The following is a 12,949-nucleotide window of genomic DNA, read 5'->3' on the forward strand; positions in this document are numbered from 1 at the left end:
AGATATTTGAGCCTTTGGGATTCCAGAAAGGCAATCTTGTCATATTTTGAGATGCATTTCAGTATCAAGTTGACAAGGAGTAGAGTTTTGATAGTTAAATTTTAACCTCACTTTGACTGGCTTAAAAATACCAAGAAGCTAGTAAAGCATATTTCTGGGTATGTGTGTGGTAGCATTTCCTCAGATGATTATGTTGTGATTGTCATCAACCAACAAAGAATTAATTTCTATTTTGGGAAGTATTGTAATGGCATTATTGGGAGTCTGGGAAGTCTGTGTAGGTGGTGGGTCTATATGCATAAAATAAATTACTGCATGTCACTCACTCATGACAGTCACATATAATACAAAAGTTCTTTCAATTGCTTTTCTTCTTTAAACTCTATCATGCAGAGACACTTATTCTTCTTGCATGTGACAATCCTCAAATATATAGCTATAGATGTGATATATCTCTTATTTCAGGAGCTTTTCTTGTATTTGGTAGGAATGACTGGAATTTCAAATTATCCACATATAATCTATTCCTGTCAATCTTCTTAACAGTACTGCTTATGCCTCCAAATTTATTTTAGTCTGTGTGAGTTGTTGTAATCTCATAAGCCAAGTCTATGATCTGTTAGTCTATATGAACTATTATTGGGTGCTATTAATATTTTTCTTCATAACTTAAAGTGCTTATCTTTATTTTCATGATTCAAAAACATTTACATCAATACTTTATAAAGTGTTTCAATTAATGCCTAAGGAAAGAAATACTATATTTTCAAAGAGCTATCAAAACTAGTAATAGCACAGATACATATGGTAAATATGCATTTATGTGTGTATGTGTGTGTGTGTGTGTGTGTGTAACTGCTCAAGCTTTATAAATATTATGTTATTATATGGCTGATCCTTTAAATAAAAATTAAAGAATATTAAATATTGAGGAACTTAATATTTTCTACCCTTATTTTAAGCAGGCATTAGGTAGTAGTGTTTCTATTGGTGTATTCTCAGATGAAAGGCCTTTCAGCTGAATTCTTAACAATCATAATTTTAATGACTCAAACTGTTTACTTTGCATCTGAATATAAAAGTTAATCAGTAACATATGTATTTATGTCCCTTTGGGTTTATCATGCATTTAAAGTATCTACTTTCTTTCCTCCTAAGTTACTGCCAACTTCAAAATCCAGAAAAAGAGCTCTCTGCTTTTTCACTTTACTCTTGGGGTCTATCAAGATGGTAGCTGCTAATGAGAAGTTATTTATAGTAATTTAAATATCTTCCAATTAATCAGGCACTTAAATATTTATTATAATGGATTAATATTTTCCTTTTTTGTTCCTATCTTCTCACTTTTTAATGCTCCTTTTGCCTTTCTCTCTCATTTCATTTTCCTTCTAAATTAATTTCTAAAATATCCAATACCTAAAAGCTCATTTTAAGAAGGTAAGTGTTGGCAGGGGAGAGAGATGGCTAGTCAAAGGCTTGCATCTTGAGACCATGGAGGCACTGTTAGTCTCAAAATTTCATACTAGGCAGCATAACTTGCCAGAAATGTTCACAGTGAGAGAAATGAGAAAACTAGATACACAGAGATCACAGGCCTGTGTGTAGTTGGCATTTTCTTTAGGACAATAACCATCTCCAAAATAAAGACATGGAGGCTTATTACTAATTATGAATGCTTGTCTTTAGCTTAAGCTGGCCCCACTACCTCTTTTAATTTAATTTAACCTGTTTCTAGTCATCTATATTTTGTCTCTGGGCTCTTTCCCTTTCTTTCATTCTGTATGTCCAACTTTCCTGCTTCCCCTGTATCTGGCTGGCTGGCTCCTGGTGTCTCCCTGGTATCTCGATTTCTTTCTTCCCTCATCCTAAATTCCTCCTCCTACTTACTCTCCCTTCCTGGAAGTCTTGCTTGTGCCTCTTCCCTTGTCCTTGCCTTTTCAGCTGTTTATTAGACTAATCAGGTACCTTAGGTAGGCAAGTTAAATGAGCAACACATCTTTCCATAATTAAAGAAATGAAACACATCTTCACATGGTTAAAAAGTATTCCACAACACCTGTGTATCCATTTTTGTTCTCTAGAAAGTGACAAGATCCATTAGAAGTCTATCTCTTATGATTAATTTTAGACAGACTCTTTTTTAGGTTAAACTTAACATAAATTTATAAGGTTTTGTTAATTTATACATTGTATACAAATAAATATAGTGTAAAGAAGTAGGATGATGTTACATTTATCAAAGCTTTAGATACTTTAAAACAAAGATAGACTTAAAGTATCCTCCCAACAGTATAGGTGGACCTGCTCTTTAAAATATAAAGCATTGAAGAAATGAGTGGAGGTTTAATGATTGCAGCTGTATAATAATGAAGCATTGATCTTCCAGAAAGACAAATGAGTATAATCAAAGAAAACTCAAAATGAATGACTCTGTTATATTCCAACCACTTCTTACATTTTTGGTTGTGAGCCTAGCCTTTAATGGCTGAGCCATCTTTCCAGCCCTATTCCAAACCACTTCTAACAATTCTATTATAATCCTCTTTCATTTTTCCAAGGAAAGATCATAATGGAAAAATACCAGACATTGTGATACTGGATACAGGAAGACCCCGATTTAATGCTGAAGTTCTTAGTAATAGAATATGTGCTTGCATGCACAAGTGCACACACACACACACACACACACACACACACACACACACACACACACACAAGTGTTTGAATATAAATATACATATGCCTGTGGAATATATGATTTTAGTTAAATGTCATAGGATTCTTATATAAATTATTCATGACTCGTGCCATTCTTAAGACTTCCAAAAATACTGAAAATTTTTATCAAGCTTCAGTAGTTTAGAGCAAATGTAATGTGATTATAAACATCAAATAGGATATATGTGGGAATGCTACTTTAGAATTGTCAATGTTTTTCATTGACTACATTAGGCTATCTCTCCATGTACACATATAAAAATGGTAAGTAAACTTATCCTTATATCTGAGTACACTATGAAGAAAAGAATGAAATAAAGCTTATATTGTGGTTTTCATTTTACCAGATCTACTATTTCATGAAATTCTTATGTCAACATATGTAGAACATGCAGTACACTTTTATTTTCTAAACTTTTGGATGATTTTAGGAGCCAGTAAGAATTCTATTTGGCTGGCAAGAATCTAAAGTTTCTCAATTCATATTTTCATTGGGCATGCACTTAAAATATATGAACAGAATTTCATAGAGATATTTTACTATAATAGCAAAGCAAAGAGAAAATATGAAAAATTAGGATATATTTCATTTCATCTCTATTCACTACCCTCTGGCAACACATATACAATCTTTCTTGATAATTATTTGCACTCACATTAAAAGGGAGATATTTATTATAATTAATGAAAGCATTTTGATACATAATTATGCTTCAGAGTCCACTAAGGTTACCTTTTGGTGTTGTGAGTACTGTGGTTTTTGAAAGATATGCAATGACTTGTGTCTAGCATGATAGTTTTATAAAGAATAGTTTCACTACTAGGACAATTTTCTTTCATCTCTTTATTATTGATACTTTCCTCCTTTCCAAACCTTTAGCAACCACTGAACTTTTTAATACTTCAGTATTTTTGTCTTTTCCCGAATAGCAGAGGTGAAATTATGCAGTGTATACAAGTCAGATAGGCTTGTCAATTATTTTTACCTGAATTTTTGAATGTAATTTTTGTTTGTTACATACTCATCAGACATTCTATATATGTGTGTATAATTTGTATGTGTGTTGTGCATGTGCATATATTTATGAGTGTGTGTGGGTGTGTGTGTGTGTGTGTGTTTGTGTGTGTATGTGTGCATGTGTGTGTTTTACTTTGTTTTCTGTAACTGTGATAAAAACCTTGACTATGTAAACTTTTGGGAGGAAAGGGTTTCTTTCTCTTAAAAATGCATATCAAAGTTTATCACTGAGGGAAGCTAAGACAGAAACTCAAGCAGGACAGGAACTTTTATCCAGTAAATGAAGCAGAGAACATGAGGAAAGGTACTAACTGGCTTGTTCTCAGTGTTCTTTTCAGTCAGCTTTCTTATACAGTCCTGGGCTACCAGCCAAGACAAAACCAACCACAATCATCTAGTCCCTTCCACACCAACCATTAATCAAGAATACTTTAACAACTTACCAACATGTTAGTTTGAGGAAAGCATTTTCCTAACCAAGGTTTTCTTTTCCCAGATTACTATTTAACGTCAAAACACTGACCAGCGCAACTGGCCTTTTGTCAACTTAATACACAAACACATAGCTTTTAAACCATAATATTTCTTTTCTTGCTTGTCTCCCAAATCATGTTAATGTTAATATTATAATATGAAATGCAATAGAACTTTAGAAGTACCACAATCTTTAAAAAAATCAACACTTTAAAAATCCAAGTTCTCAAGGATGGAGAGATGGTACAGATGTTTGAGTTGTTAAAAGTACTGCATGCCCTTCCAGAGGACCAAAGTTAAATTCTCAGCACCCACAGGACGTCTAGCAATCATATATAACTGCTGTTAGGAGAATCTCATACCCTCTTCTTGCCTTTGAGGGTACTGTATCCACATGGTGCATAAACATACATTCAGGTAAATGCTTTTACACATAAAACAAAAATAAATAAATATGAAAAAATAAAAGTCCAATTATCATCTCATTTCTGTTGCTCTGATAAGACAACAAAACAAAGGTAATTTATAAAAGAAGATGTTTATTTGAAGTTTACATTTCTGAGAGTCAGAGTCCATAGTCATCATGATGGGAAGCATGGCAGCAGGTAATCAAGTATGGTGCTGAAGTAGTAGCTGAGAGCTCACATCTTGAGATATAATCATGAAGCAGAGAGAGGGACTTGGAAAGGTACAAGTCCTTTGCAACCTCTAAGTCTACCCTCTGTGTGACATCTTCTCCAACTAGGGCATATCATCTAATTCCTTCCAAACAATGTTACCACCAGAGGACAGGTGGTCAAATTTATGAGTTCATGGAGGCCGTCTTCATTTATTTATCTATATCAAGTTCTCTTTAAAAGTCCAAGACAAGATCTTGTCTATGGACTCAAATGAGATCAAAAGCAAATGAAACAATCTCTACTACAAGAGATAAGAAAAGAGACACAATCACAAACCAAATTCAAAACAAAAATCTAAGTCCAGAAATTTAAATAGTTCAATATCTGATGTCTAGAACTCATGATTTTCTGTATGCAGAACAGCTTGGGTAGCTCTACTTCCTGGTTCTGCCCTCTACAGCATGCACCCAGCTTTGCTCCTAGACTAAGGGCAGCTCTAGTCCATTACTGCTACGTTAACTCTTAACCATCCTGTGGTCCTGGTGTGTCTAATGTGCTGAGGTCTCCATTGCAACTGAGTCTGACCTTCACCAGTCGCCTTTTTGTTATTATTTCAGGACTCCAACCCTGCCACATGGTGTTAAGTCTCAGCTTATCTCCATGATTCTGTCAATTCTGGTATCTGAGTTTGGCTTCCAGATTAAGCTATGGCCTTAGTATCCTCTGTGCCATAACTGTGGCCTGGCCTGGAGGAATACTTTTCAGAGTATTTCATCTCAGCTGATCTGTTATTAATTGCAGCTGATTCTTCAGCATCTGTTAACCAGCATCAGTTGTCCCAGTAAAGGCAACTTTTACTTCAGTTATGCTGTCTTTTTAATCACAACTTATTCTTCAGGCACAGCTTACTAGAAACCAAATATTATCAATTAAAATATCATGTGAACTTCCATGATAGAGTCTTTCCTTCCCTCTGAAGTCACTAATCAAGCTTCCATCATCTGCAACTCATTTAATTATTATCTTACAAGGTTCCACACAATAAGTTCTTCAGTTGGCATCCAGTGATTTCCAGCTCAAGGTTCCAATGTCTTACAATAAATCTTTCAAAACAATGTGGTCATTTCTGCACAGTAAAACTCCATGAACTTGGTGCCAATTTCTCTTTTAGTTCTGCTGTCTATTGCTGTGATATCGATCAAAGGATCAAAACTATTTTGGGGAGGGAAGAGTTTAATTCACCTTCCTTATTACATTCAATCATCAAATGAATTCAGGACTGGATATATGCAGTGCAGGAACCTAAAGCCTCTAAGAACTGAAGCCAATGGAGGAAAGCTTCTTTCTGGCTTGTTCTCCATACATTGCTCAGTATGCTTTCTTATATAATCGAGAATCAATTAACCAGTGTGTGTTACTCAGAATGGGGTACACCCATCAATATCTATCCTTAAACAAATAAAAAAATTTCAGGCATACACTTGCTGACAAGCCAACCTAGTGACAGAATTGTCTACTCAGATGACTATAATTTGTGTCAAATTGAAAACAGACAAACAGCAAAACAGTACAATATATGCTTCCCTTGAGCTTTATGAGTTTTGATTATTTTCCCAACAATTCAGAATTATTAATCAAGATTTAAGCTTACACTTTTCTCTAAGAGGACTAACAGCATGAGATAATAATCTTGAACATTAAATAAAACTACTTATAAGAGGGTTTGACGCTGGGCGGTGGTGGCACACGCCTTTAATCCCAGCACTTGGGAGGCAGAAGCAGGCGGATCTCTGTGAGTTCGAGGCCAGCCTGGGCTACCAAGTGAGTTCCAGGAAAGGCACAAAGCTACACAGAGAAACCCTGTCTCGAAAAACCAAAAAAAAAAAAAAAAAAAAAAAAAGAGGGTTTGACATGACCATTAAGCACTACAACTCAACAAATTCTTCCATTAGGCGTATGACTTCCCCAGCCATACAGTTTGACCATGTTTACAACAGCTGACAACTACTTGCTTCCTTGAATCAGTGGGCAGTGGTTACCTAAATGGAGTTTGTATCTCCTGTTTTCAATTGCATAGTTCTGACTGACATCCTAAAGCAGAAATGCTATCACTAAGTCCACTGTATTCTGTGTTCTAAACTTGTTTTGTTATAGTCAACACAGACCTAAGTATTAAGTAAACATATTGTCTTTATAAAGCCACCTGGACTTTCTTATTTTATGCATCTACAGGAAACACTGAATAGCTTAAGCCAGAAACTAGAAAATTTAATAATAGATTGAATTTTCATTTCAAAAAATTATAAAGGATATTGAGTCAAGTTCAAACATTTTCTCTCCTCTTGAAAGTTTCATATGGAAATATTCAAATGATTTTTTTATAAAATTTGTTTTCTTGAAGTATTTTTCTTGCAGCATGCTATTTCCACAAGGCTTTTCAACTTTAAGATGAGGTAAAAACCTATATTTCTCTTTGACTTTGTTATTTTGTTGATATTTAATTCAAAACAAAACCTGATTATATACTAATGATGCATAGAATCCCCTGGGATTCACAGAGGAGAAGCTGACATAAGATGACAGATGCTTGCTTTTGACTGCTATTTTTAGGAAACACCCTCTGAATATGAAGTCTGTTCATACTCAGAAAATTTATTACTGGGTATAGTGAGAAGAAAATTAAGCAGATAATCTGTGAAAGAGGGAGACTTCAGGTTATGAATAACAAATCACTGCTGTTTGACCTGTAAAGAATGGAAATAAGTGATGTTTCCCCGATTGCATATTTCTCATTGTCAGACAATCAAAACAGAAAAACACCACACTTTAATGGAGAAGATACCAATACATTTTAGGAGGCCAAGCTGAAGAAGTGGTCTTGGCAGATATTTGTATTTCTTTTGATACAAAAAATTAACTTTACGTAAATATGGCTAGTTACAGCATAGTCAAAATCATTTCAATAAGATAAGTACTATATATTAATGAAAAATTCTCCTGTATGAAGTATCATTCATATTAAACTGATATAAATAAGTCATAAATGAGTCAGGCAGCAGTGGCACATGCCTTTAATCCCAGCACTTAGGAGGCAGAGCCAGGTGGATCTCTGTGAGTTCGAGACCAACCTGGTCTACAGAGCAAGATCTATGACAGGCACCCAAAACTACATAGAGAAACCCTGTCTCGACCCCCCCCCTCAAAAAAAGTCATAAATGCAAAAATGAAGATATCTTATAAGATAAGTAATTAATCATCATATAATAGAATCTTAGATTTCAGAAAAAAATAACCCTTCATTGTGAAATTCATATAGATATACAGAGACGAACATTAAACTCTATTCTAAAATTTAACATACAAAATAGCAAGTTAAAACACAACAAAAATATTGATGAAGATCATGATATGTAACCACTTAAAGGCAGAAATGAGTCTTCAAATCATTCTGTCTTTTGATTAGGAACTGGAGAAAAATACATGTCGTATGTTGAGAGATGTTGTGTCAGAGAATGAAAGAATGTTATGCTGTTATCTCAGGCTCTTTTTCTCTTGCCTTACAGTAAGAGATGACCATGCTATGGACTCTGGAAGAATGATTTCTAATTATAATTATAAGAAAGATTGTTTCTTTAAAATTTTTTATTTAAATAAACATATTTTCTTTCCCATCTTACTTTTGGAATGCACTCATTTATTCCAGTCTCAGAGATTATATATATATAATATATATACACACATATATATTTATATATCTGCTGTGGGGTGTCTTTCTGTATGCTGTGAATATGTGTTGCTCTGATTGGTTGATAAATAAAGCTGTTTGGTCTATGGCAAGGCAGCTTAGAGGCAGGCAGGAAACTCAAGCAGAGAGAGCAGAAGAAGAAAAGAGAGAGAGAAAAGATGCCATCCCGCAGTCCAAGGAGCAGCATGTAATGGAACACAGGTAACACCATGGACTATGTGGCAAAACATACATTAATAGAAATGGGTTAATTTAAGTTATAAAAGCCATAAGCCATATAGTTTACAATTAATATTAAGTCTCTAAATGATTATGTTATAGGTGGTTGCAGGACTGTGGGTGAGAGAGGTTTGTCTAGACCTCACAGGGTTGGGCAGGACACAGGAAAACTTCTGACTACATATATCTACTTATTTATATCCAGTTTCTGGTTAAAAATACTAGATGTGCTATATTATAATCAATGTATTTCAGGTATGGGACAGACACAGGGACACAGATTAATAGGAGTCAGGTGGGCTGTGTGTGCTTTGATGGAGCCATACTAACTCCTATAAAGCAAACCAGAACCCCAATGCTTTTATTAGAAGCACCAAAAGGGAGGGCTAATCTTGTTTTGGTAGGAGGTCTCTGTATGCAAGCAGTTTTAGGCTGTAAACATCCTGGAGTACTAACTTGCACTTGCTAGGTTTTGCACAAACTGGCCAGTTTGTACTCTGACCTTAGGAAGGATTTGCCATCCCTCTGAACTTTACTCCAAGATGCACACAACAGTATAGGACTTTGCCATTCCTGTGGGTCTCAGGTTTTGGTTCTTGACATAGCCATGCCCATTTCAGCAATAATACCCACTCATGACTTTATCCACTCTACATATTCACTCATCACTTACTCCAGTCCCTATACAGGTATTGAATTTATTCAAAGTGAATATTGTCTCCTAGTTTGTTTTAACAGATATAATTACAGTGTATAACTTTTCAGAGGACAATTGATAGTGTAAAGAGAAATGATGGTCTAAGGACATCTGCAAGGAACTGGGGTAAGGGGAAATAAATGCACCAAACATGAGGAAGGCAGGCTCTAGAAAGAAGAGAAGGAGACTTCCACCTGCCAACATTCAGCATTTATGAAATACTGTGATGTGCACACTGACAAGGCCTGCATATATGTGACAGCTTTATTTTGACAGTGATGAGTAAATCGATGTATGTCCCTGCTGTACTGTGTCTAGTAGCTGGAAGGCAAACACTACACATCCATTCTTTTCCTTTTTTCAATTTTTTCCTAAAAACAAATCAAATGAATTTTGAAAATTATACTATGTCATCCATCATTTCCATGGAAAAATAATGATAATTAAGAGTAAGATTTCCAGTTTGTACCAACCTAAATAAGGATGCATAAAAAAGTGACAATTGGCACATTAGAAAACAATAGTGCAAAGATTTGCAGAAATAATGAAAACATGGCAATTCATTAATAGATGACAGGGAATTTTCACACTGCCTTATGTGGCTAACAGATTATTGCTTAGATGTTCTGTGGAGTCATCATTAATATGGATCACAGATCAAAAGAAGTTAGGCATTTATATAATTTACATACATTTGAGTATTGATTAAAGGGCAAACAAATAAAAGATAAAATAAATTACACTTCTCTTTTAGTGGAGTGCATGTTTGTGTTCATGTTGGTGCACACATTTGAGCATGAATACACTCTTCAACATGCTGAGGGCAGATGTCTGTCTGCATCGGAAGTCTCTCTCTGTTCCTTTCCATTCTTAGTTTTAGAGACTTGGTCTTCAACTGAACCTGGCCAGTAAGCTTTAGGGATGCACTTGTCTCTATCTATCCCGGAGGCACAGAGATTGCCAATGCATACCACATCTGCATTTACATGTGTGCTCAAGTTTGACCTCAGCTACTCATGATTGTGTAGTGGCCTTTAACAACTGAACCATCTTCCCATCCCATAAGTTAAACTTCTTCACATGTATATATGTAATAGTTATTACATATGTATATTTTATGATAGCTATTACATACACATCTGTGCGATTTGCATATGTAATATAAGATACATATACTCATTTAAACAAACCCCCTTTGCTGAAAAGAATCATATCATTCATAAAACAGAAATCAAAGCAGTCTTTACCACATGATGAAATTCCTTTATCCTGAAGTATGTTCTGTGATGATAATGTGAAACCAGAACCCTGTCTTGAATCAAGTTTATGTTTCATAACATTTAATTGAATAATTTTTAAGAATAGGCAAGGGTTTTATGTAAAACTTCCCACAAAGCACACTGGAGTAGATAAATACATATAATTCTGAATAACTATTCAATGTTGTCATTATCTGTTGTGATCTCCATCCTAGTCTGAACAAATAGTGAGGACAAGTGTAAAATCAGATATCTCCTTATCATTTCCCTTTGAAGACCTTGATCAAATCATTAAATTGTCTCTCAGGCAAAACTAGTGCAAATAAAACCACTATAAATTTAACTGTAACGTATAAGTCAAACTTCACTTATTACCTCAGATCTGTTTTCCTAGGATTACATTTCCTTGTGTCTCACTAGTACTTAGACATTATAAGGAAGTGATTGTGAGCAGGGAAGATTCCGTTTTTGTATTATAGGTACTATTGTATGTGACTGCTGTGACTTTTCTTTCCCTGTCATTTCTGACAATACTGTAATGATGAGTCATTGGGTACTCAGTCATCATAGTAAGGTTAATGGTTTGAGCTCTCAGCAAATGCCTGAGGACATCAGTAGGCACAAAGGTGGAGCAAGGGCAAGTATGTTGACAGGAATTGATTTCTAAATTGCTCTGTTGCCAGTGCACAGGAGCAAGAATGGGGTGATTCTGTAGCTGTGATAGATCACTGGCGACACTTGAAATCTATAGCAGAACTGCCAAAACATTAATGGTGGAGCCTACTCTGTATTGACCACTTGTGACATCGGTGATGATGATGTCAGTACACAGAAGCTAGGAATGAAGGTAATGTTCAACATGTAATGGGGTAAAGGAAAGGTAGAATGGCAGAGGCCATCTAACACCTGCTTTCAAAGGCAATAAAAAGGAATAACAACAACAAAAATGGCTAATCTTCTACTACAGAGAAATATAGTAAGGACCATGAAATTCATCTCTGATACAGATTCAAAGTTCCATATTTTCTGCCAATTCTTCTTTCTTTGGGTGTGAACTCATCTAATCAATGTTCCTTGCTCAATTCTGTTTTCATAGAACCTTGGTAAGGAAATTTGTGTGGTGTTCAATTGTAAATCTTTTAAACTCTCTTCATTTTGATTCAGAACATGTGTGGGTTTCCTGACAGACCTGAAGTGTTTTTGTTACTTTGGGTTCTATTTCCAATATACCTAATGCAACATAGACAGTAAAACTTGTATGTGATTTTCAAGGACCTGAGATAGTCTTAAAAGAAATCGAAAAAGAATGAAATTTGATGATAGAAAGTTTTTAATTAAAGCATTAACTATATAATCATAAAATTAAAACACTAAATTATAGATAGACAAATATGACTAGCGCCTGTATAGCCATCATCACAGAAGCTTCCTTATGAAGCAGATGGTAATAAATATAGAAATCCACAGCTAGACCTTATGTAGTGACTGAGAGAACTTGGAACACTGAGCCCTAAACAGAATGTCTCCATCAAATGCATCCACTCAGGTTTCAGGGAATCCCCATGGAAGAAGATGCAGAAAGAGTCGAGGAGCCAGAGGGCATGGAGGCCACCAAGGAAACAAGGCCCTCTTTACCACCATGATATAGTACATACGATCTCACAGAGACTGAAGCACCGCACAGGGAAAGTGCAGGTCTTCACCAGATACACTGTGCATATATTATGGCTTCCTGTTTAGTGTTTTTATGGGATTCCTGAGTGCAAAAACAACTGAGTCTCTGATTCTTGTGCTTTTTCTTGAGCTCTTTTCCTTCTGTTAGTTTGTCTTGTACAACTCTGATATAATAGTTTTTGTTTTACCTTATAATATTTTAGTTTGTTATGTTAAAGAAATAAGGCAATACCTGTATAATCATAAAATTAAAACACCACATTATTTTTGTAATCATATAGAAATGTACAAGGAGCATAAATAATATGTAAACAATTAATAAATATTCCTTTTAACAATTCAGTTATATTTTTAGTAAGCTTGCCAAAGATGTACATTTTTAATTTATGAATAGAACGATTACATACATGTTGTTAATTTACCACAACTAAAATACCTGAGAGAAACAATTCAAGAATGAAGAAAGGTTTATTTTAAATCATGTGTTGCCATGGTTAAATCCATGGGTACTTGGTGCCATTGCTT

The sequence above is a fragment of the Peromyscus maniculatus genome, chromosome 20 (genome assembly GCF_049852395.1).
Source record: "Peromyscus maniculatus bairdii isolate BWxNUB_F1_BW_parent chromosome 20, HU_Pman_BW_mat_3.1, whole genome shotgun sequence".
Lineage (NCBI taxonomy): Eukaryota > Metazoa > Chordata > Mammalia > Rodentia > Cricetidae > Peromyscus > Peromyscus maniculatus.